This window comes from Bufo gargarizans, chromosome 6 (assembly GCF_014858855.1).
Source record: "Bufo gargarizans isolate SCDJY-AF-19 chromosome 6, ASM1485885v1, whole genome shotgun sequence".
Lineage (NCBI taxonomy): Eukaryota > Metazoa > Chordata > Amphibia > Anura > Bufonidae > Bufo > Bufo gargarizans.
This window is the reverse complement of record NC_058085.1, coordinates 151,467,640-151,492,189: the sequence shown is the minus strand read 5'-3', so window position 1 is coordinate 151,492,189 and position 24,550 is coordinate 151,467,640. Positions and strand designations below refer to the sequence as shown.

General features: G+C 46.9%; 1 protein-coding gene across 1 annotated transcript in view; it reads right to left on the bottom strand.

Moving 5' to 3' along the window:
• Positions 1-24,550, bottom strand: part of LOC122942437 (peroxisomal N(1)-acetyl-spermine/spermidine oxidase-like) — a 119,973-nt gene that overhangs the window by 8,836 nt on the left and 86,587 nt on the right. The gene's annotated exons all lie outside the window — the stretch shown is intronic.

Sequence of the window (24,550 nt, the reverse complement as noted above, 5' to 3'; positions counted from 1 at the left end):
GGAATTGGTCAATGATATGTTTTCATGATCGGCTCTATTCTTGTGTAGTTGTCTATTTGGATGATATTCTTATTTTCTCCAGGGACATCAGAACTCACCGCAGACATGTGCAGTTGGTCTTACAATGGTTACAAGATCGTCTATATGTTAAATTGGAGAAGTGTGTCTTCGAAAAGTCATCCCTGCCCTTCCTGGGATACATCATCTAAGATCAGGGTCTCAAAATGGACCCAGGAAAGGTAGCTGCAGTGCTCAACTGGCCCTGTCCCTCCGGTCTGAAGGCAATACAGAGGTTCTTGGGTTTTGCTAACTATTATCAACAGTTCATCCTCTTACAAATTGGCTCCGCGATTCTTAGGACCATTTCCAGTAATCAAAAAAATGAATCCTGTTACCTACAAGCTCAAGATACTAGCTACCTTGCGGATTCCCAACTCATTTCACGTCTCCTTACTTAAACCAGCTGTCTTTAACAGGTTTTGCAAAGGCACTTTACAGGATCTGCCTCCTGTCAGTACGGATAATAAATTTGAAGTCAAGGACATCCTGGATAGGGAGATTATCAGGGGTAATACCTTTTATTTGGTGGACTGGAAGGGCTACAGGCCTGAAGAGAGGTTGTGGGAATCTGCAGAGAATATAAATGCCCTGAAGGAGGGGGCGTAAGGGGGGAAGGGGGGGTAATGTCAGTATTGAATCCGTGACCTTGCTGAATGGTGGCAGATCATCACCTGCACACTGCAGCACCATGGGTCCCAGTGCTTGTGGCTGGCCAGCTAAAACCTGTCCTAGGTTGCAAACATAGCTTATATGTTTATACATCTAGACCTGCCAATAACCTTAATACAGTTCCTATGTTTGTGTGTTAAAGACAAAAGCAGAGTTATTTACAGTGACTTAATGTTTGAATGTCATGTAATAGTTATATTTTGTGTCCAAAGAAGCAGAAAAAGATAATGTGTCTTTAAGATTCATTATATAATGTAGGGTAAGCTCAATGACACAGCAGACACAACAGAAAGCATAGAGTTAAACTGTTGTTGCTAAGCAGGAGTCTTGACCAATCCTAGCTAGCCTCACGCAGCCCAGGAGTTTTGACCAATTAAAGCCAGTCTCACAGACAGCTTGTGTGGGGAATCCCCTTAGCAGGAGCTGCTGGAATCATTATTCACCAGAGAGAGGAGCTGAACAGACACACCCTCCACTAAGAGCTGTGTTTTATGGAAGCAAGAGGCCAAAATAGGTATTTAAAACAGTTATATAATGTTCGTACTGTTAATATAGTGATTAGAACTGTATACTGAACGGTTATATATATGTTTACTTACAGTTTCACCATACAAACGAACTACTGAGCCATACAATCATACAATCCAAACAAATTGCATCCAAATGTGAACTGCTCATACCAGATCATAAGCAGTTGTATAGAGCAAACTGCAAAGCAAGTAGAGCAAGTGAACTATTGGTTAACCTCAGATATACCTCTCAGAAAGATCATAATATGCTTAAATAACTTAAAGTGAGATTACAGATACTGTTTTTTTTACATTTTTTTCTTTATAACATAAATTTAAAAACAGCCAGAAATTTTTACAATGTCGGGTCTCAGTACATCAAAACAGGTTCTGCCAACATAGCAGATATGATACATTATGTGTCATATTAAGCAAAGAATAGAATGCAGATCTAGTACACAGTCCTTCCTGTTTTAAAAAGAAACAAACGTCCCATTCACTTTCACATTGCATTGAACTCAGATCACCCACCGTCTATCCAAACATTATCACCCTTCCCCCCTTCCCCATGGTGGTCATCTTGGTAAACGTCGCCTCTGGCTGCTCCCATTTCTCTCTTCTCTCCACCCATCCCAGTCGCCCCCCCCCCCCCCCGAACCGCGGCAGCACTCATCCAGCACCTGTCGCGTATTCCTCGTATCTCTCCATCTTTACCAGGACGTTTTTCCATTCCCTAATACTGGGTGAATTCTTTGCTCCCCACTTTCTCGCAATGATCACTTTTGCTGCCATAAGGCCTCTTATCCATATCCTATTTTTCAGTTTTTCCCTAATAAATGCTGAAAAACACCCTAAAACGGCCACTTCTGGGAGGGATATTAGAGATATTAGGGATTCTGCACTTAAAAAACCAAAGACCTCTTGCCAATAAGATTTCATACTTGAACAGGTCCATATCATATGGATATAGTCAGTGGGCTCTTCTCTGCATTTCCAACATTTTGGGTCCCGTTCTTTATAGATCTTACTCAACAATATTGGAGTTAAGTATATTCTATGAATGATATTAAAATAAATAATCCTAAAATTTCGAGATATCATTTTTATTTTTATATTTTTATATTTGTGCTCGGATTGGCTCATGGTGAGAACCTACCCTACCTAACCCTACTCCATCCTACCTGGATAGCAGCAGGGTTATGCCAGAACTTCTGTCGAAGGGTAGCCTAAAGGGGGCTACACCAATAATGAGTACCTGAGATGAAGGGAGGGTTCTTGGGAGGGCAGAAAGCATTCGAACCGACGAGTGGCAGCAGGTGAGGCAGGTATAAGAAGCCTACGCCCCGCCTCTCCTCTCACAAACACGGCAATCTCAATTGCCTACTACTTGTGCTCGGATCGGCTCATGGTGAGAACCTACCCTACCTAACCCTGCTCCCCCCTCCCTGGAAAGCAGCAGGGTTATGCCGGAACTGCTGTCGAAGGGTAGCCTAAAGGGGCCAAAAAGAGACAATGCATAGGAATTGAGAAGACTTAAATAACACATACCTACAAAACCAAATCTTGAAAGGCCAGTCACAAATTGGGGATCTGGGATATAGCGCGTGTAGCAGAAGGAACTCCAACACCCCAACTGTTTAATGACATGTACTGGTACCTTATGCATGGAGGCAGCAGCCGCTGCATCAATGCAAAATGAATGCCCTGTGATCGATAAAGGATTAACCCCTAACTTGGCCAACAAAATGCGGACGAACCCGAGAAAAGATGTAGTATTCAGAGGCAACGGGGGAACAGGTCGGCTCGGCCTCGATCCTAAACAACCATGCATCTAGCGCCTGTACTGGACACCAACTATTTGCAGTGGGGAAATATCTGACCTCTACCAATTTCCCCGGCCGTGACGTCTTGGTCAATGCCAAAGTAAGAATATACATGGAGCCGCAGTGGCGGAGCTGATCTTTGCGCAAGAATTTAGCAGGCATGTTGGCCTGAGGAATCCGTAGAAGGCCAGGTACATGGCAGTCTCAACCAAAGTGCTAACCTGCGGCCCAAAGGTGTACCCTGCAACATGTTAGCTAAGGACCTGAACATGCTACCTGTGAACGGCTGACGAGTATGACGTTTCTAAACGGACATTTTCTGTAAGCCCTTTAATGTCGCCTTGATAGGGTGGGCTGAGAATAGTGACGGTAGGTCCGGATACAGCATGTACCAATGGTGTTGAATACCTGCCAGGTACAGTTTAATAGTGCTATAGGCCAGGTTTAACTGAGAGTGGCAAAACCCGACAAAAGCCAGTAGGTGAGTTATAGGCCCTTCCTCTGTAGGTGGGTAGGTGTCCTTATAATTTTGGAACAAGCACCAAGACGTCTTGTATGCCCTCAGGGTGTTACTGGACAATGAATTGGGCATTAAACTCCTAGCTACAGCGAGATGTGAGACTAGTCCAACCGCAACTGGGGCTGGTGAGGAGTTGGCAACTGATCTGCCCCTGGACAAGCCTGAAAGAAAAGTTAAAAATTAAGACGGGACAGAGCATCTGCTGCGATGTTACGCTGCCCACTAATATGCGTACAAACAAAATGGAAATTACACACAAGAGATAGCCAAACAAACCTCCTGACAAATGACATGACCTGTTTTGAACTAGACCTGCCCTTCATGAGAATGTCAGTGACTGCCGCGTTGTCAGTCAAAACAGCACTGTACTGTCCCTCCATTGCTCGCCCCATACAACCGCTGCCCCCACTATGGGATAAACCTTGAACAATGAGGAACATAGGGAGAAGCCTGGGATGGACGCGACCTCCGGCGGCCACGGACCAGCAAACCAATGACTGCCGTATAGCGCGGTGAAGCCGACTGACGACGACGCATCAGTATGGATTACCAGGGACTGGTTAGAGACCACCGGAATAAAGAGCGATACTCCATTCCACTGTGACAAAAACCTATCCCACATCAAAAAGATCAGCCATGGCCTCCAGATCCAAACTCACCATCCCGTCCTGACCACGGGCATGCGGGAGCAACGCCAGGAGTCTGTAAATGAAGGACCTACCCTGGGGAATGATGCGCATGGCGAAATTGAGCATGCATAACAGGGACTAAAGATCTGCCCTGGTAGCAACCCTTACCTGAGCCCACCTATGCACAACCTCCCTAATCCTGTCTAACTTGTCTGGCGGGAGACTAGCTTGCAAGTGCACTGTGTCTAAATGAATGCCCAGGAATGTAATAGCGGTGTTCAGACCTTCTACCTTGTGTGGAGCTATAGGCATGCTGAGATCTGAAAACACTGTACGCAAGGTCACATGACTGACCCGAAAGACATCCGACAACACCAAATGCAGGGCACTAGCAAACTGGTCAAACAGCCACGGGCTGGACTTGGACCCGGAGGTCAACTTGTTGGCGAAGTAATACTGCTCCTGCCACTTGATACCATGCCACTGCCATAGGTCGGGCTGGATGGGGAGCAGTTTGAATGCGTCCGTGATATCTGCCTTAGATAACCAGGCGCCTTTCCCAAACCTGAGTATGACCTGGATAGCCTCATCAATAGAGGCATACCTCATAGAAAACTCATCTGAGGGGATCAGTGAATTTAAAGTGGGTATGAGTAAGGAATGCGGGGCCGACAAATCATAAACCAACCTCTTTTAATTAGAAAACTTGCCAGTCACAACACCGACCGGGGGTTGTATAACAGGGCCGATCAAATATCCCTTATCTGGCTCAAGCCGTATCAACTGTTGGGGCTTGAGGAAGGGCAAGCAAGCCTGTGTGAAAGCCGTAACACAGGCCGTTGAGTACGAACTGCACCCAAGCTGGGTAGGGGACAGACAAGGAGATCCACGTTGACCACGCTTAGTCATGCGTGACTATTACCCTTCTGCATGCAAGCAACACGTGGGTGGGCCCTGAAACAAAGGGCACATAAATGTAGCAATCTACATTGGTTGTAGTGGCACACTGAGTAATTGAAGTTGTTGCACAGCGGTGACTTGCCGAGATACTTAACCAGGCGACCCAACTTGTCAAAGAACGGGAGAACCCTACTAGTGAGTGAGCGAAGTCTGGATGGTACTTAGGGAAACCTCATCCTGGCTAAGTGCCGCCGAGTGTGTAGATAGAAGGCGGTAGAGTTCGGCCTTCCTCGCAGAGGCTGGGAACAGAATCCCCCTTTTCAACAACTCAGCTGTCAGTTTTGGAATCGTCCAAAATCTCAATGGTAACTCAGCCTGTCGCTCTGACTGCTGCTCCCCGCTGTCACAAGAGGAAGAGGAACCTTCCAGAAGAAACCCCTGAGACATCTCCCTACTAAAAGAAAATTTAATCAAGTGACCATACCAACACCTACGAAGCAACATCACGCCAAGCTAAGCAACAGACCTGACCAACGAAAGAACCCACTGCACCTGTGCCTAAGAGCAAGGGCTCCCACGGTCGTAAAACACAAGACCTGCCAAGTCTGTCGAGCTGACTGGTCTAAAGACACAGGAAGCATACAAGGAGGATATAAGCACGCTGAGCCTATGGTTGTGACAGCGTGTAAACACGAGTCTGATGATGTGATTGAACGTCGACGCTGCGCCTGCCGGCGTAGAAGAGGACGCTACCGTGACAGGATCCCACAAGGAGTCTGTGGACGTGATTGGACATATGCCTGTAGTAGTGACCGGACTAATATCTGTAGTCGTGGTAGACCAGCGTGTATGGACGTGACGTGACTAAACGAGTCTGTAGTAGTGACAGAACTTTATACATGACTGACAAGTGCCTGTAGTCGTGACAGGAGCCCATATCGAGTCTGTAGTCGTGACAGACTAATGCCTGTAGTCGTGACAGGACCCCATATCGAGTCTGTAGTTGTGACAGACTAATGCCTGCAGTCGTGGCAGGGCTTTATAATGAGTCTGTAGTTGTGACAGACTAATGCCTGCAGTCGTGGTAGGGCTTTATAATGAGTCTGTAGTCGTGACAGACTAATGCCTGCAGTCATGGCAGGACTTTATTACGAGTCTGTAGTCGTGACAGACTAATGTCTGCAGTTGTGGCAGGGCTTTACAATGAGTCTGTAGTCACGACAGACCTGGCAGTACCAGCCTGTAGCCGTGACAGGCTCAACCGGGTTTTATTCTTTTTTTTATTTTTTAGATAATATATATTTTTTTTTTATACAATTTTTTTTTTTTAACAGTGGCCACGACAGTAGGAGCCACCATCCGGAATTAATACAAGTAGGGCTGCGTGGCCGCGTGCATGGAAAGGCGGCGGCACCCGCCCCCAAAACTGTAAACAAACTAAAGAATGCCTAAGCATAGGAGGCATGCCTTAAGCTCACCTTGTGGCCATCTCAGCAACCTATAACTGCAGTGCAGCAGCGGAGTAGCTGACCGAACTGCGGACCTGAATAAACAACAACATATGGATAACTAAAACGTACGCGGGCTATGGTGCCCCTACCCTGATCTAACAGCCCCACCCCGCAACCCATATACAGCGCCTGCGGTCTGAAAATAAAGAAACCGACTAAACAAAGCATGGGTTTTACCCTTTTTCTTCCCCAGATTAGGTCATTCAGCAGTCGTTCCAGATGGTTAAAGAAATGATCCTCAATCCAAACAGGACAGGCCGCCAAAATATACAAAATCTGGGGAAGGAAATCCATTTTTATTAATGCAATTCTGTCTGCCTGTCCCATGGATACTTTCTGCCAAACACCAATTTTGCTTTTACATCTGGTCAATAGGGGGGTGACATTCAGTCTCACGTAGTCTAATATATTTGCACTTAGCTTTATACCCAGATATTCCATAGACTCCAAATTTTTTAATACCCTAATTCCCAGAGGATTTGGTGGATTTTCTTGATCAAGCGGTAGCAATACTGATTTTTCCCAGTTAACTTTATCCGGAAATGTCACTGAATTTATTTATTAGTTCCATAAGATGAGGCGACTGCAGTTTTAGGTCCTCCAGGAAAAGCAAAATATCATCTGCATACATACTTATCTTATCAAAGGTCCCCCTCATACCAAAACCAGAGATCCCCTCATCCGTAATAATTTTAGCAGCCAATGGTTCTATAAATAATACAAAGGCGAGGGGGCATCCCTGTCCCTTGTTCCTCTATATAACTCCATTTGCTCCGACCATACTCCATTGATGTTAATTTTGCCTTTAAAGGAGGAATAAGAAGGTATACGCCTATGCGCTACTGGATGGCCAGAGTGATGTCACCTTCATTGATCAAGAAATATGCAAGAAATTACAAGTGGCTACAAAACCAGTGAAGCTCAAACTCACCACGATGACAGTAAAAGACACATTAGTAAATAGTCAAAGGGTCAAAGGACTGAGAGTTAGAGGACTTCATTCAAACTGCACATTAGATCTACCTCCAGCTTATACAAAAGACTATATACCTCTAGCTCATGATCGCATACCTACCTAAGAAACAGCCAATAAATGGGAGCACCTATCTGTAATATCTCATGAAATGTCCCAGCTGAAGGAGTTTGGTGTTGGACTGTTGATAGGTTACGATTATCCTGAAGCCTTGGTACCACGAAAGGTAATAAGAGGTGGAAAGGGTGAACCCTACGCTGTTCAAACTGTTGTTGGAGGAAAACAGCAGATCGCAAACTCAAGACAGATGACAGGATTGTGTTATCGAATATCAGTCCAAGAGTTACCAACTGTAAGTCCAGTGCTTTTATCCAGAGGATCCACATCCTCTGGTCGTAACAAATATGTTCTACTTACTGGGTCTTCGTGCCATGTCTTGTTTTGTGTTAATTACTATGCACTAATTGCCTGCTTGTTTTCTACATTTTTTATTTGTTATTGCAAAATTTTAAGGAGTTGTCCAGGATTATAAAAACATGTTTGAAAGAAGCACCACTTCTGTTCATATGTTATGTGTGGTATTGCAGCTTAGGGCAGAGCAATACCGCACACAATGTGTGGACAGGGGTGGTGCTTTTTTCCCCCAAAGAAAGCAGCCATGGTTTTAATAAGCAAACCCTTTTAATGAAGCCTTTTATTTTTTTTTAAGAAAATGTACCTCCAAGCAAACCACAGAAAATAAAACACATACTGCTCTATAGTGTACGAACTTGTATAGCCATAGTTTAAAATTTTAATAATTTGTAGCTCCTACTGATAAAGCAGGATACCATCCAGGTTAACACAAAGGTTGAAGGCGAAAAATCCAAGTAGATAGTTGGTGGGTGTTGATGTATTTTAGACTGGTTTCAAGGAATACAGACTAGTTAGATCGAAACTAAGAATCATTTTGGATTTTTTAAATTACTTATCGTGCATAATACACCCCCTGGCTTCTTGTAGTGAAGCCTAAGACTGATAGCGCCCTTCCATTGTCACCTTCAGTTTTGCTTCTAAGGAAAAAGTGTCCAGCTCCAGCTTTGAGGATCTTTGGAAAATTGGTGGTGTTGGGCAACACTGGCACTTTGTTCCCTTTTGAGTACTTTTTATGCATGAGACTAGAGACGAGCGAATCGAGGTTGTCGAAGTGGAATTTGATCTGAATTTCAGAAAAAATTTGATTCGCCCTGAATCTGAATTTCCTCACGCTTTGTGGCAACGAATACATTTTTTTCCTAAAATGGCTGCTGCACATGTTAGGACATGGAGCAAAGAACTCTGGAAACGAAGGATCACCAACAATGCCATGCATGCAGTCAATCAGCAGCCTGTCCCTGTGATGTCACATCCCTATAAATAGCCTCAGCCATTTTGGATTCAGCCATTTTCCAGTGTACTTAGTGCAGGGAGAGACTGTCACGTTCAGGTGTGGGAGGGAAACAGCACACCGAACCAAGGAGGGAAAGGGGTGAGGGAATAAGTCCTCAAAACTAGGGGAAGGAGATGGACACCTCCTAGTAAAACCCTAATCAAAGTCCTAACTAACTACAAGTATGAACAGACCCCAGAGGTAAGTGAGTTCATACACCGGAATACCTAGTGTCCTAACTCACCCTATAGGACCCTGGCACAAATGTCAGGATTGAGACAACCTGTTCCTCCAAAAGGAAAGACGAACAGGAGTCGCCCTCAGGCCTTAATACAAGTGACAGGGAAATGCAACACACACAAAAACCCAAACAAAATACAAAAGGGAAAGAAAACACTTAACTTCATGTGGCTACGGCAGCACCAGGAACTCAGCCGAGATCTACACACCAGCTATCCACAACTCCAACAGAAGCTATAAACCGCATAGCATAGTGGGAGAAACAACAATAAATAGAGAAGGTAAAATGACCATAATAGCCACACCTGGGGAAAGAAGGTGTGGCAAGCACCAGAAACAACACAGACGTCATTTGATCCAAACTGAAAACATGTCAGAGCAAACCACGTGTTGCCAGTCTCACTGTCCTCCTGTAACCTGTCACAGGAACATCCATGACAGTACCCCCCCCTTCTACGGGTGACCTCTGGCCACTCAGTACCAACCTTATCCGGATGAGACCTGTGAAAGGCTTTCACCAAACGACTGGCATTCACGTCAGATGCCGGTACCCACATCCTTTCTTCTGGTCCATAACCCACCCAGTGAACAAGATACTGAAGATATCCAGGGAGAACTCGAGAGTCAATAACCTTGGCGATCTGAAATTCCAAACTGTCGTCCACCATGACAGGAGTGGGTGGCAAGGGGGCGACTCCAAAGGTTAAACATATCTCTTCAACAGGGATTTGTAAAAGACACATTATGAATTTTCAGAGCCTGAGGAAGTTCAAGATGAAAAGCTATAGGATTAATAATGGCAGTGATCTTATATGGACTAATAAACCTTGAAGATTCCTTCTTGGAAGTTGGTTCCAACTTAATTTTTTTTGTGGACAGCCACACAAAATCATCCACACTTAGGTCTGGGCTATTCATACGTTTCCTGTCAGCCACACGTTTATACAAGTTATTTAGAATTTTCTGCCATATATAGAAGACAATGACGACGAAAACGTTCCACCTCAGGGATACCGGAAGTATCCGAACCCTAGAACATGCCAAATTGCAAGTGAAACCCATATGCCCCAAAAAATGGCAACTTACCGGTGGACTCCTGTCTATGATTGTTTATGGCAAACTTTGCCAAAGACAAAAACGGGCCATTCCTCCTGGTTCCTGGTTCTCAGAGACAAAACATTTTAAGTACCGTATTTTTCACCCCATAAGTGAGGGAAAAATTCCCCTGCATCTCATGGGGCGAATACTAATGAGAGCTTCCATTATGGAAGCGCTCATTAGTACTGGAGGACCAGGAAGCGGTGAAGGCTTTGTACTCACTGCTTCTTCGTCCTCAGCTGTGAAGGCTGCGCACAGCGTGAGGGCGCTCTGTGACCTCACGCTGTGCGCGCCAGTTCACAGCACAGCCGACAGCAGGAGGAAGAGAATCGCGATGTAGGTGAGGAGTGGCGGCGTCCAGGAGCAGGAGAGGTAAAAGTTTTTATTTTATTTTATAAAACATGAGGCTGCTGGGGGCATAATTGCTGATGAAAGGCATAATTAGGGCTGAGAGGCATAATGGCTGATAATGAGGGCTGAGAGGCATAATGGGGGTTGAGGCATAATGGGAGCTAAGAGGCATAATGGGGGCTGAGAGGCATAAAGGCTGATATGGGGGCTGATGAGAGGCATGGGGCTCTCATCAGAGGTCTGATTGGGGGTCATTTACATTGGGGTCTGAGCTGAGGTCTGATTGCGGGTCTGATTTCAGGTCTTATTAGGGTCTTATTAATATTGGGGGTCTGAATGGGGCTGTCAGCTGAGGTCAAATTAGCATTGGGGAGTCTTATTGGTGGTCTGACCTGAGGTGTAATGAAAAATATTTTTTTCTTATTGTCCTCCTCTAAAACATAGGTGCGTCTAATGGGCCTGTGTGTCTTATATGGCGAAAAATACGGTAAGTCTCCAGACTCTGATTAGTGCGCCCCATCTGTCCATTCATCTGAAGATGAAAAGCAGTTTTACCTGCAGCCGAGTTCAGAAGGCCTTCCAGAATCTGGACACAAACTGAGTCCCAGAATCCGAGACCACATCAGAGGGAATGCTATGAAGTTTCACAGTGTTGTCAACAAACACTTGCGCAAGTGTTTTAGCATTATGTAGGCCAGGCAATGCTATAAAGTGCACCATTTTACTAAAACGATCAACGACCACCAGAATAACTGTCTTTTCAGATGAACTTGGCAGACCTGTCATAAAATCCATAGACAAGTGAGTCCAAGGACGGTATGGGCAACGGAAGTAGAGAAGATAGAGTATGTGTCACCTTAGCGCGACCAAAGATACTAGAGGCCGACACATAGTCCTCAACACACTTATGCAACCCCAGCCACCAGAATCTACGAGAGATGAGGTCGACAGTGGATCTACTCCTAAGGTGTCCCGTAAGAACCGTACAGTGATGTGCCTCAAATACCTTATGATGCAATTCTGTTGGAACAAACAATTTCCCAGAGGGGCATCTCCATATAGTGATAGACGAACATCGGCCGGGACGATGCGTGAAAGCGATCAAATGTTCACAAACCGCAAGTTCGCAGTGGGCCCCATTTACTTTAATGTCAGGCGAACCTGAAAAACCTTCAGGTCATATTTGCAGCCACCAAATACTTAGTAGAAATGCACAAATAGTCCCACAACATGGACAGTGACATACCAGAGGGGGATCAATGGCAAAAATTCCCACAAAAAATATGTATTTTAATCAGGGGCCATTTTTATGCGTCTTAAAGGGAAACTGTCAAAAATGTGGCCTGCTGGAGCCTAGAAAATTTTTATTTTAGGCCACATATTTACAGGCCCCAAACATTAGGCATTCACCGTACAGAAAATATCAAGTGATTATGTGGCTGGAGGTATATTAGACAGTCATTGGATAACAGTTTTGCGGCAGGCCAGTACAAATACATGTCAAATACATATGTTTAAAAGAGCTAAAAAAGTAAAATTGGATTAAAAACATGGCTAACGAAATCCCCCCTCTTGAATAAACCCCAAATGATAATAGGTGAAATTCGATAGCACGTGGTTGTCACAGGTATATTAGACGGTGAATGGATATCAATTTTACTGTAGGCCAGTGTACTACAGGCCCCAAAAGCTATTCATTCACCGTACAGAAAAGAACAATTGATAATGTGGCTGGAGGTACATTAGGCGGTCATCGTATAACAATTTTATATCAGGCCAGTTAGATTACAGACCCCAAAAATTATGTATTCACCATACATAAAAGATCAAGTACTGAATTCCTCTGAGTTCCCAAACATTAGGCATTCACCGGACAGAAAAGGCCTTTTATGCCGCTGTATTTACATAAGACAGGGACCATTATTTGTTCTGGGTGGTGGCGGATATGTGTGGGCTGGCATGAGGAAATTGAATTAAACGTGGTCGTCACAGGTGTTGAATTCATCTGAGATCTATGCCTCATTAATTTTTAGAAATGTGAGGTAGTCCACACTGTCGTGAGCTAGGCAACTGCGTTTATCGGTCACGATTCCCCCTGCTGTGCTGAACGTACTTTCGGACAGGACACTTGAAAAGGAACAAGCCAAGAGTTCCATGGCAAATTGGCCACAGGTCAAGCCTGCACACCCAGTAGTCAAGGGGTTCCTCGCTTCTCAAAGTGTCCACATCGGCCGTTAACCAGATGTAGTCGGACATCTGTCAGTCTAGACGTTCCCTGAGGCTGGATCTGGAGGCCGACTGTCGATAGGTTGGCTGCAAGAATAATCTCATATCCAAAGTGACCAACACATCTTCAATCCGCCCTCTTCTTGCATGCGCTGTAGGATTGGTACGTGCAACTGATTTTCTGTGGGTGGAAATTTCTCTGAAAGCGCTTGCAACAGCAGAATGCAGCATCTCTTGCAGCAAGGCCTGGAAATGCTGCATTCTGACAGCCCTATGTGATGCTGGTAACATGTCCGCCATTTTGTTTTTGTACCGGGAGTCTAAGTACGTTGCCACCCAGTACTGGTCCTTACCCTTTATGCTTTTTATACGGGGGTCCCTCTTTAAACACTGGAGCATAAAGGCGGTAGAACGGCCTGGCTCCTGCTCATCGCCAAGGAGAATGTCGTCCTCAGTCTCCTTTCCCCATCCACAGACAACACCAGGGATCCCAGAAAAGTTTAAATCCTGCTCTTCTTGCTCCTCCTCCCCCAGGCACCATCCTCCTATAACTCTTCTTCAGACTCCTGATGACTTGCCTCAGATGGAGTAGCCTCCCCTGGGAATTCATTCAGCATTGCGACTTCCTCCTCTTCCTGCTCCTGCTCCTCGACAGCTTAATCAATGACACGACACAATGCACTCTCCAGAAGGTACGATGTCACTGATGGCGGCCTGGCTGCGACTGACCAGTTTGGTGATCTCATCAAATAAGAAGTCTGCATGCGTCGCGCATGAGCAGCTACTGGCGCCGTGAAAAAAAAACCAAGCTCCCCAGAACCTGTCCTGCCGCAAAGTTCGTACAGGTAGTTGTTAATAGCACGTTTCTGCTAGAGTAGCTACAAGGTGGAGTTCCAGCACGTCGGGCAGTCACAAATCAGACATCTGAAGGGCAAGTGATGTCACCTCTGAACGTCAGCAAGGCGAGCCATTGTCCGTGCAAGATCTTCTAAAATGCCAGAGATTTTCTTGGCCTGCCGCAAGACATCCTGGACCCTGGGGTATGTGGCAACGAGTCGCTGCACGACTAAGTTCAGGACCTGTGCCATGCAAAGCACGTGTGTCAGTTTGCCCTGTCTCAGCGTGCTCAGCAGATTGGCACCATTGTCGCACACCACTTTACCAACTGTCAAATTGAGCGGGGTTAGCGACTGATCAGCCTGTGGCTGTAGAGCTGAAAGCAGTGCAGGACCGGTGTGGTTCTTGGTTTCCAGGCACAACAGCCGCAGCACAGCTTGGCAACGTCTCAACTGGCACATCGAATAGGTTCTGGGGAGCTGGGGGAGTGCAGCAGAAGAGGCGGTAACAGTGGAAAAAGAGGAGTCAGCCGAGGAGGAGACGGAGGATAGAGTAGGAGGAGGAGAAGAAGAGGCAGGCCTGCATGCAATCCGTGGCGGTAACACCAAGTCCACACGGGTGCCACAGGTTGCATGCTTGACAACCGTCAGAAGGTTCACCCAGTGGGCAGTAAAAGTTATGTTCCTTCCTTGCCCGTGTTTGCTAGACCACGTGTCTGTGGTCAAACGTATCTTGGCACCAACACTGTGTGCCAGAGGTAGATTCACTTGCCACTGAACATAGCCATATAGTTCTGGGATGCCCTTCTAGGAGAAATATTTCCTTCCGGGGACCTTCCATTGCGGTGTGCCAATGGCCACAAATTTTTGGCTAAAACCTCAGAGTCAACCAGTTTATATGGCAGTAGTTGGCGGGCTAGCAGTTCCAACAAGCCGGCGGTCAGTGGTTGGGCAAGAGGGTTATCCAATGTCATCAACTTTTTACATTCGAACATTTGGGCCACGGAACTGTGTACATGACTGCCCCCTGCTGCCTGGCAGCACCCGATCTCTTACAGGGGGTTGTGATCCGTACAATTAACCCCTCAGGTGCTGCACCTGAAGGGGTTAATTGTGTGTATCATAGTTCACTGTAAGAGATCCGGGGCTGCCAGGCAGCAGGGGGCAGACCCCCCTCCCTCCCCAGTTTAAATTTCATTGGTGGCCAGTGTTCCCCCCCCTCCCTCTATTGCATTAACATTGGTGGCAGTGTGCGCCCGCCCCCCCCTTCCTCCCTCTATTGTTTTAATACATTGGTGGCAGTGTGCACCCCCCCGCCCCCCCTTCCTCCCTTTATTGTTTTAATACATTGGTGGCAGTGTGCGCCCCCCCGCCCCCCCCTTCCTCCCTCTATTGTTTTATTACATTGGTGGCAGTGTGCGCCCCCCCCCCTGCTCCCCCCCTTCCTCCCTCTTTTGTTTTAATACATTGGTGGCAGTGTGCGGCCTCCCCTCCACCCCCGGTCATTGGTGGCAGCGGAGTTCCGATCGGAGTCCCAGTTTAATCGCTGGGGCTCCTATCGGTAACCATGGCAACCAGGACGCTACTACAGTCCTGGTTGCCATGGTTATTTAGCAATAGTAGAAGCATCATACTTAACTGCTGGCTGCTGCGATGTCTGTGTCCGTCCGGGAGCTCCTCCTACTGGTAAGTGACAGGTCTGTGCGGCGCATTGCTGTCACATACCAGTAGGAGGAGCTCCCAGCCGGACACAGACAACGCAGCAGCCAGCAGGTAAGTATGATGCTTCTACTATTGCTAAGTAACCATGGCAACCAGGACTGCAGTAGCATCCTGGGGTTGCCATGGTTACTGATTGGAGCCCCAGCGATTAAACTGGGACTCCGATCGGAACTCCGCTGCCACCAATGATCGGGGGGGGGGGGGGGTAAGGGAGGCCGCACACTGCCACCAATATATTAAAACAATAGAGGGAGGAAGGGGGGGGGGTGGGGGGTGCACACTGCCACCAATGTATTAAAACAATAGAGGGAGGAAGGGGGGGGGGCCGGGGGGGGGGGCGCACACTGCCACCAATGTATTAAAACAATAGAGGGAGGAAGGGGGGGCGGGGGGGGCGCACACTGCCACCAATGTATTAAAACAATAGAGGGAGGAAGGGGGGGCGCACACTGCCACCAATGTTAATGCAATAGAGGGAGGGGGTGCCGCACACTGTGCCACCAATGCTATTATTACAATAGAGGGAGGGGGCGCACACTGCCACCAATGTTAATGCAATAGAGGGAGGGAGGGGGTGCCGCACACTGTGCCACCAATGCTATTATTACAATAGAGGGGGGGGCCGCACTGGCCACCAATGATATTCAAACTGGGGAGGGGGGGTCTGCCCCCTGCTGCCTGGCAGCCCTGATCTCTTACAGGGGGCTATGATACGCACAATTAACCCCTTCAGGAGCGGCACCAGGGGGCAGTCATGTACACAGTTTGTAGTATATTCTAACTAGAAGCGTCCCCATCACCATGGGAACGCCTCTGTGTTAGAATATACTGTCGGATATGAGTTTTCACGATGTAACTCATATCCGACAGTATATTCTAACATAGAGGCGCTCCCATGGTGATGGGGACGCTTCAAGTTAAAATATACCATCGGATTGGAGAAAACTCCGATCCGATGGTATAAAAGGGACTCCAGACTTTACATTGAAAGTCAATGGTGACGGATCTGTTTGCAATTGCACCATATTGTGTCAACGTCAAACGGATCCGTCCCCATTGACTTGCATTGTAATTCAGGACGGATCCGTTTGGCTCCGCACGGCGAGGCGGACACCAAAACGACTTTTTTTTCATGTCCGTGGATCCTCCAAAAATCAAGGAAGACCCACGGACGAAAAAAACGGTCACGGATCACGGACCAGCGGAACCCCGTTTTGCGGACAGTGATAAAATACTGTCGTGTGCATGAGGCCATACAGTGAGTATTACTCATACAGCTTCCGGCCTGTGAGATCCAGGGGGTTGGATCTCACAGGCACGTCACAGGAAGGCAGCAGCGATGCCTCAGGAAAGCATCGCGCTGCCTTCCATGCCATTGTGTCCCCCCTACAGCCCCATGGGGACCCGATGGCACCACTTTCGCCGCCGCAAACCGCAGGTCTGAATTGACCTGCGGTTTGCAGCGATCGCCGACACAGGGGGGTCACGGAACCCCCTCCCCCTGCGCATTTAGCCGAGGTGCCTGCTCAATGATTTGAGCAGGCACCGAGTTTTGATCACCGCCCGCCGGGCGGCGTTGATCGGAAATACACATGACGTACTGGTCAATGCACCCCTGGAGTAGAAACTCCCTAAAAGTGACCCCATCTAAGAAAGTACACCCCTCAAGGTATTCAAAACTGATTTTACATACGTAGTTAACCCTTTAGGTGTTGCACAAGAGTTATTGGCAAATGGGGATGAAATTTGAAAATTTCTTTTTTTTGCCTTATTTTCCATTTTAACCCATTTTTTCCACTAACAAAGCAAGGGTTAACAGCCAAACAAGACTGTATCTTTATTGCCCTGACTCTGCCGTTTACAGAAACACCCAATATGTGGCTGTAAACTACTGTACGGCCACACAGCGGGGCGTAGAGTGAAAGGTGCGCCGTTTGGTTTTTTGGATGGCTGATTTTTATGGACCGGTTTATTTACACCGTGTCCTGTTTCAACCCCCCTGATGCACCCATGGAGTAGAAACTCCCTAAAAGTGACCCCATTTTGTAAACTACGGGATAAGGTGGCATTTTTTGGGGGACTATTTTTAGGGTACATATGATTTTTGGTTGCTCTATATTACATTTTTGTGAGGCAAGGTTACCAAAAATTTAAATTCTGAAATTTCATCTCCATTTGCCATTAACTGTTGAGGAACACCTAAAGGGTTAATAAAGGTTGTATAATCAGTTTTGAATACCTTGAGGGGTGTAGTTTCTTAGATGGGGGTCACTTTTAGGGAGTTTTTACTCTAGGGGGGCTTCAAAAGGGACATGGTGTCAATAAAAAAGGCCATCAAAATCGGTCCTTTCCTTTTGCGGCCTCCCTATTACTGATACAGCAGTTTACGACCACAAATGTAGCATTTCTGTAAACTGAAGTATCAGGGTAATAAATATTAACTTTTGTTTGGTTGTTAACCCTTGTTTTGTTACCGGAAAAACGGATTAAAAAGAAAAAGTGGCAAAAATTGCGTTTTTGGCACCGTTTATTTTTTTTTTAACCGTGTTAATTTGGAGGGTTAGGTCATGGGATATTTTTATAGAGGAAATTCTTACGGACGTGGCAATACCTAATAAGTCTTTTACAATTATTTAGGTTTTTTACTATATTATCCTTTTTGATACAAAAAAATATTTTTGTATCTCTAAAGTCTAAGTGTCATTTATTTTAATTTTTTTATCCGATTAGCTTATGTGAGGGCTCATTTTTTGCGGGACGAGCGGACGGTTTTATTGGCACTATTTTGGGGGCTATATGACTTTTTGATCGCTTGCTATTAAATTTTTTGTTATGTTTGGTGACAAAAAAAATCTTTTTTTGCACCTTTTTTTTTTTTTGACCGTGTTAATCTGGGGGGTTGGGTCATGGGGTATTTTTATAGAGTAGATTCTTACGGATGCGGCGATACCTAATAAGTCACATTTTTTTTTACATTTATTTAGGTTTTAGACTATATTATCCTTTTTGATACCCCAAAACATTTTTTGTATCTGTAAAGTCTAAGTGTCATTTTTTTTTTTTTTTTATCCGATTATCTTAGGTGGGGGCTCATTTTTTGCGGGACGAGCGGACGGTTTAATTGGCACTATTTTGGGGGCTATATGACTTTTGTTATGACCGTGTTAATCTGGAGGGTTAGGTCATGGGGTATTTTTATGGAGGAGATTATTACCGACGCGGCAATACCTAATATGTCTACTTTTAATAAATTATTTTAGTATTTTTTGGTGTCTCAAGTCTGAGAACCAGTTTTTTTATCCGATGTCAGTGCTGAATTGGGATATAAATTTAGTACTCCATGGAAGTGTGATACTCCCTGATGCAACCAATAATGCAGAGGCCCGGATCGGGGCACCTGTCACACTGAGTAGTGGTGTCCTTCCGTATATCCCTCCTGCGACACACTCTGCACCTTTTTTGGGTTCGTCCCTTCTTTCCAGTATGGGGGACCACACCTGGAAAGTGTTGGCCAGGGACGATCTGGGCGCCTACAGTTCTCGAGATACTCCGGCCTGCTCTTTCCCGGTCCGAAAAGATCAGGGCCTTGAGGACTGCCTCATAGAACTGGAGGAATGTCCCTGATCTGCCAGCACTTTAGGATAGTACAAAAGAGTTGTACATGGCAACCTGTACCAAGTAGACCGCAACTTTTTTGTACCATGCCCGGGTTTTGCATATGGCGTTATATAGCTTGAGGACTTGATCAGAGAGATCAACTCCTTCCATATACCGATTGTAGGCGACGATACAATCGGGCTTGAGGACCGTTGCCGCGGTACCTCGCACATGATGCCGTTACCATGAATTGTGGACAGTATAAGGACATCCCTCTTGTCCTTATACCTGACCAGCAACAGGTTTCCAGTGTTAAGGGCACGGGTCTCACCCCTGGGGATAGGTACCTGGAGGGGGAGGGCAGGGAGGCCACGTTGATTTTTCCGCACGGTCCCACAAGCGAACGCGGATCTGGCAGCAAGGGACTGGAACAAGGGGATACTGGTATAAAAGTTATCCACGTACAGGTGATAACCCTTATCCAGCAGTGGGTACATAAGATCCCACACAAGTTTCCCGGTAACACCCAGAGTGGGGGGACATTCTGGGGGTTGAATCCGGGAATCTCGCCCCTCGTATATACGAAATTTGTAAGTGTACCCTGAGGTACTCTCACAAATTTTGTATAGCTTCACGACATACCTCGCCCACTTGGAGGGCACATACTGGCGCAAAATGAGTCTCCCCTTGAACACAATGAGAGAATCATCAACCGCGACCTCCCTTCCAGGTACATAGGCCTCCATGAATTTGGCCCCAAAGTGATCGATGACCGGCCATATCTTATACAGATGGTCATGGGCAGGATCACCTCGGGGGGGACATGCTGCATTATCGGAATAATGCAGACATTTCCGAATGGCCTCAAACCGGGAGCGTGTCATGGCCATACTGTAAAGTGGGGTCTGGTATAGGACGTCCCCACTCCAGTACAGCCTGACACTGGGTTTATTGACCTGGCCCATATGCAGCACGAGGCCCCAAAATGTCCTCATTTCGACTGCACTGACCTGCGTCCAGCCACCGGGCCTGGCCAAAAAGGAGCACGGGTGTTGAGCGACGAACTGTTGGGCGTACAGATTCGTCTGCTCCACCATCATATTTGCCAGTGGGTCACTGAAAAGTCATATTCAGTGTAGCCCACTGTGGAAATCTGGATTCCTGATTGGCCTACAAAATCAGGAATCACGGGCTCGTATCGCTCTGGGCTACACCAGACAAGGGTGCTCCGGTGGATTTAACTGCTGGGCCGGGAAACCAGTATGAGCCCCAGAGATGCTCGTACTAGGCTGGGCCACAGCGTCCCTAACATGGCGGTCCCCTTGCTCCGCCTGGCGGCGTCTCCACCGCCTTGGGGGCTCATCATCATTGCTAGATGAAGAGGAGGACGCAGATGATAACAGGAATGTGGGGTCATCCTCGTCCTCACTGGGACTCTCGGAGTCGGAGGCAAGCTGGGCGTATGCCTCCTCGGCCGAGAACGTCCGGCGGGCCATAGGGGAGTGTGTGTCTGCGTGTGTATGTGCGCGTGTGGAAATCTTTATTTTGTGTGCGTGTGTATGGAGGAACGGGTGTTCGCGGACTTAGCCCTAAAACTAACAGAAATAAATAAAAACTAACTAAAAAAAGGCAAAAAAAATTGACAAAAAAATCAAAACCACTGATCAACCGTCCGAAGTTGATCAGCGGTGGGGTGTGCGATGCGCTAACAGTGGGGGGGGGGGGGGGGAAGCGGCAGCACCCCTGGGGGTCTAGGGTCAAACAGCTGTGCTGTGGACCCCAGACACAACTTAGGGTGATGCAATTAAAAGTTCACAAACTAAACTTTCCCTTTTTTTCCCTACCTAACCCAAACTTTCCCTATGCTGTCCCTGTGTACCTGATGGGGGGTGCTGGGGGCACAGATCGGGTCCTGGGGGCAAAGATCGGGGTGCTGGCAGCGATGGCGGACACACGTGCAGGCAGCTCCTCTCTCCTCGGCTCTCGCGCCTGTCACCATCACCACTCAGGATCGCTGGATGGTGATTGGTGGGGTAAAATCACACCATCACCATCCTGTTCCGGGTTATCAGGTCTTCAGAGACCTGAATAACCCGGAAACGCAGAAAACCGCAGGTCTGAATTGACCTGCGGTTTTCTGCGATCGCCGACATGGGGGGGTCACAGGACCCACCGGCGCATTTAGCCTAGGTGCCTGCTCAATGATTTGAGCAGGCACCGGGTTCCGATCACCGCCCGCCGCGCGGCAGTGATCGGAACCATACATGACGTACCGGTACGTCATGTGTCCTTAAGTACCAGGACATCATGACGTAACGATACGTCATGTGTCCTTAAGAGGTTAAGTACCAGGACAACATGCCGTACCGGTACGTCATGTGTCCTGAAGAGGTTAAGATGAGTTATCTGTATATCACACCCCTGCCTCAATCAGGGGGGGACAACTGTCATTTCACACCAGTTTCAATTAGCTGTTCCAATAGCATTTGTCCCTCTGTATAGCTGCAGTATTGCAGCAGAACCGTACACAACTGCTGCACAATACAAATCCACTAAAATATACTTTCTATGTTAGAAAGTATATTATAAGTATATCACACCCCTCAGTATGTAACACCTATCGATAGCACACCTATACCAGTCCTTAAAAAGACTGTTAAATAGCACAGGTTTTGTAAGTGTATGCACAAATAAATTACACTTAATGTCATAGATATTTAGGAAGCTCAAACGTTATATAGGAGATGTAGCGCAGGTAATGTCACTGTCACCAGCGGCTTAGAAAAAATGGCGCTGAATGTCACAGATATTTAAGATGCGCAAATGTTATATGGGAGATGTAGCGTAGGCAATGTCGCTGTTACCATCGGCAAAAAAAATAACACTTAATGTCAGATATTCAGGATGTACAAACATTATACAGGAAATGTAGCGCAGGTAGTGTCGCTGTCACCAGCGGCAAAAAAAATACACAATGTCACAGATGCTCAAGTCAAAAATGGTGTTCGGCTGAGCATGCTCGTCCAACACTAGGCCCGATGTATGCTCACTTGCTTGGATAGTGTAAGAAGGAACAAGGGGCTGTCATTGCTGGAAGATACGTGTCACCAAGGTTCCTGGCCTCGGTGAGGTAAGAACTGGATTTTTCCCTGAAGTGTCAGTTTTGCAGTTGCAGTCTGACACTTCAGCTGTTAGTATGGCTGTAAAGCCGATCTGGGACGGTTCTTATCGCAAGCAGCCAAAGAGCCAGCACGTTCATCTGGGGTGGATTATCCTCCATGTCAGATGAGCTGTGGAGTCTGTGTCTTGAGAGCCGCATGTTGGGGAAACAGGCCTCTAAAGCCTGCTGTGGACTGCGGGTGGAAAACTTCTGACCAGGTAAAGATTTTTTGCACTGTGGACTTTGTGTGGTGTGAACAGGCACCAAAAGTGAACACCGTTACTTTTGGCTTGTTTTTCCTTATGTGTGAATAAAACACTGAACTTTGCTTTACAACCTTGTTTTTGCCTCTGTACTGCATCCGCTTACCCTGCCTACCAGAGCGAATCCCCACAGTAGTGACAGCCAAATTGTCACCATTCGGCAGAGGGACGACTTCTGGCTCTTTACCTTGTTGGACCCTCGCTACCGGTCCAAAATAGGGGATTTTTTTACACCCGCTGAGAGGGAGGAAAAACTGAACTACTATAGAGACATCTTATGTAGTCAGTTGGCCGCTGCCTATCTGCGCCATCGCCCATCCTCTCCCAGGTCTGACGGATGGGGCCCTCTGCACTCGCGTTCCACTGCCATAGCTGCTGGAGAGGGGTGGAGGGGCAAGAGCAGTACCAGCTCCATCAGCAGCACCCTGAGTCTAGAGTCACCGATGAGCAGCTTTCTTCACCCGCCTAGTGAAGAAACTACTCACCAGCAGCAGCATCTAGACCTGGAGCAGAACCTGAACCAGCAGGTGCTGGCATACTTGGACAGCACCCTGCCACCCCACATTGAAAATCCGGTGGACTACTGGGCAGTCAAACTGGATTTGTGACCGCAACTGTCCGAGTTTGCCCTGGAAAAGCTGTCCTGCCAGGCCAGTAGAGTGGCATCAGAGCGGGTGTTTAGTGCAGCGGGGGCCATAGTTACCCCAAAGAGAACTCGCCTTTCCAAAATATGGAGAGACTGACCTTTGTGAAGATGAATCAGGCGTGGATCAGTCAGGATTTCCACCCACCAATGCCTGATGTATTTAATTAGATCATCCATGCTGCCTCACCCAAACCTCGACAAAAGAGATTGGTTTCTTCTGGGTACCTGTCTCAGCTACTATTCTGATGCTGCCACACATCTGATGCCAAGTGCTCCTTCTTACACCCATCATCGTCAGCGGGTACTGTTATTGCCACCCACCTCCCCACTCTGTGTTCCCCGGGTCACTCTGTGGTCTCCTGATGTTGCTGCCACCTCACCATTTAGGTCTCCTCGTGCTGCTGTTGCCACCTACACACTATGTCATTGTGCCACTCTGTGGTCTCCTCATGCTGCTGCCACCTCTCCACAATTTCATTGGGCCACTCTGTGGGCTTCTCATGCTCTTTCCACCCTCCCCTCTCTGTGACTGGGCCACTAGTGTCCCTGATTGGTCTTGTTGACATTATTTATTTGACCCTTCTTCTGAACTGTCAGTAGGAAGAAAAAACAGATTCTGTCTATGTAGCAGCTGTAAGGCCTGTATGGTCCCATCAGAATTGGCTTATGATTTGGTAGCCAAAAGCAGGAGTGGGTACAAAACACAGAATATTCCATTCATGTGTCATCTCTGTTTTGGATCCACTCCTGTTTTTTTTTGGGCTTTAGCAATACTGATGGATTACTGACCAAATGCTGACCGAGTGAAGGCGGATGCTTAACAGATAGGATCCATTTTTTGGAGGTTATTGTTCTGACAGATCAGAGGAAGGGCAAAATAATCAGTGACATCAACACAAACTTACTGCTGACATCCTCTCCACTCTGTTGGGGGGCTCTAATTGTATAAGCGTTTAATAGAACAGGTTCTGTAGACATCTATGTGGAATCAGCTGATGACGGTGTAAAAGGAGTCGGCTCTTTCACACTATAGAAGGATCTTGGGCCTCTGCAGGGTTCCTTATACCTGGCACTAACATTGATCTGTAAGACTGAGTTCACACTTGAGTTATTTGATTAGTTTTGGCCCCATAACTGCCCATATAAGTGAAGTGTGCAATGATTCTAAGAGCCACGCCTGTCATGTGCGTGTCATACTGACTCATAGTATTGTTTCACTACCACAGCAGACTACTGCAAGGCACAGTGTTCTACACCACTATACAGGCTCTCTGCAGCTAGGAAATAGCTGTTTTTTTAACACGATTTGCCACGAATAAATTTGGATCTAAGCTTTTCGGAGAATTCAGCGAACCGGCTCAATCGAATTTTTGAAAAATTCGCTCATGTCTACATGAGACCAATAGTGC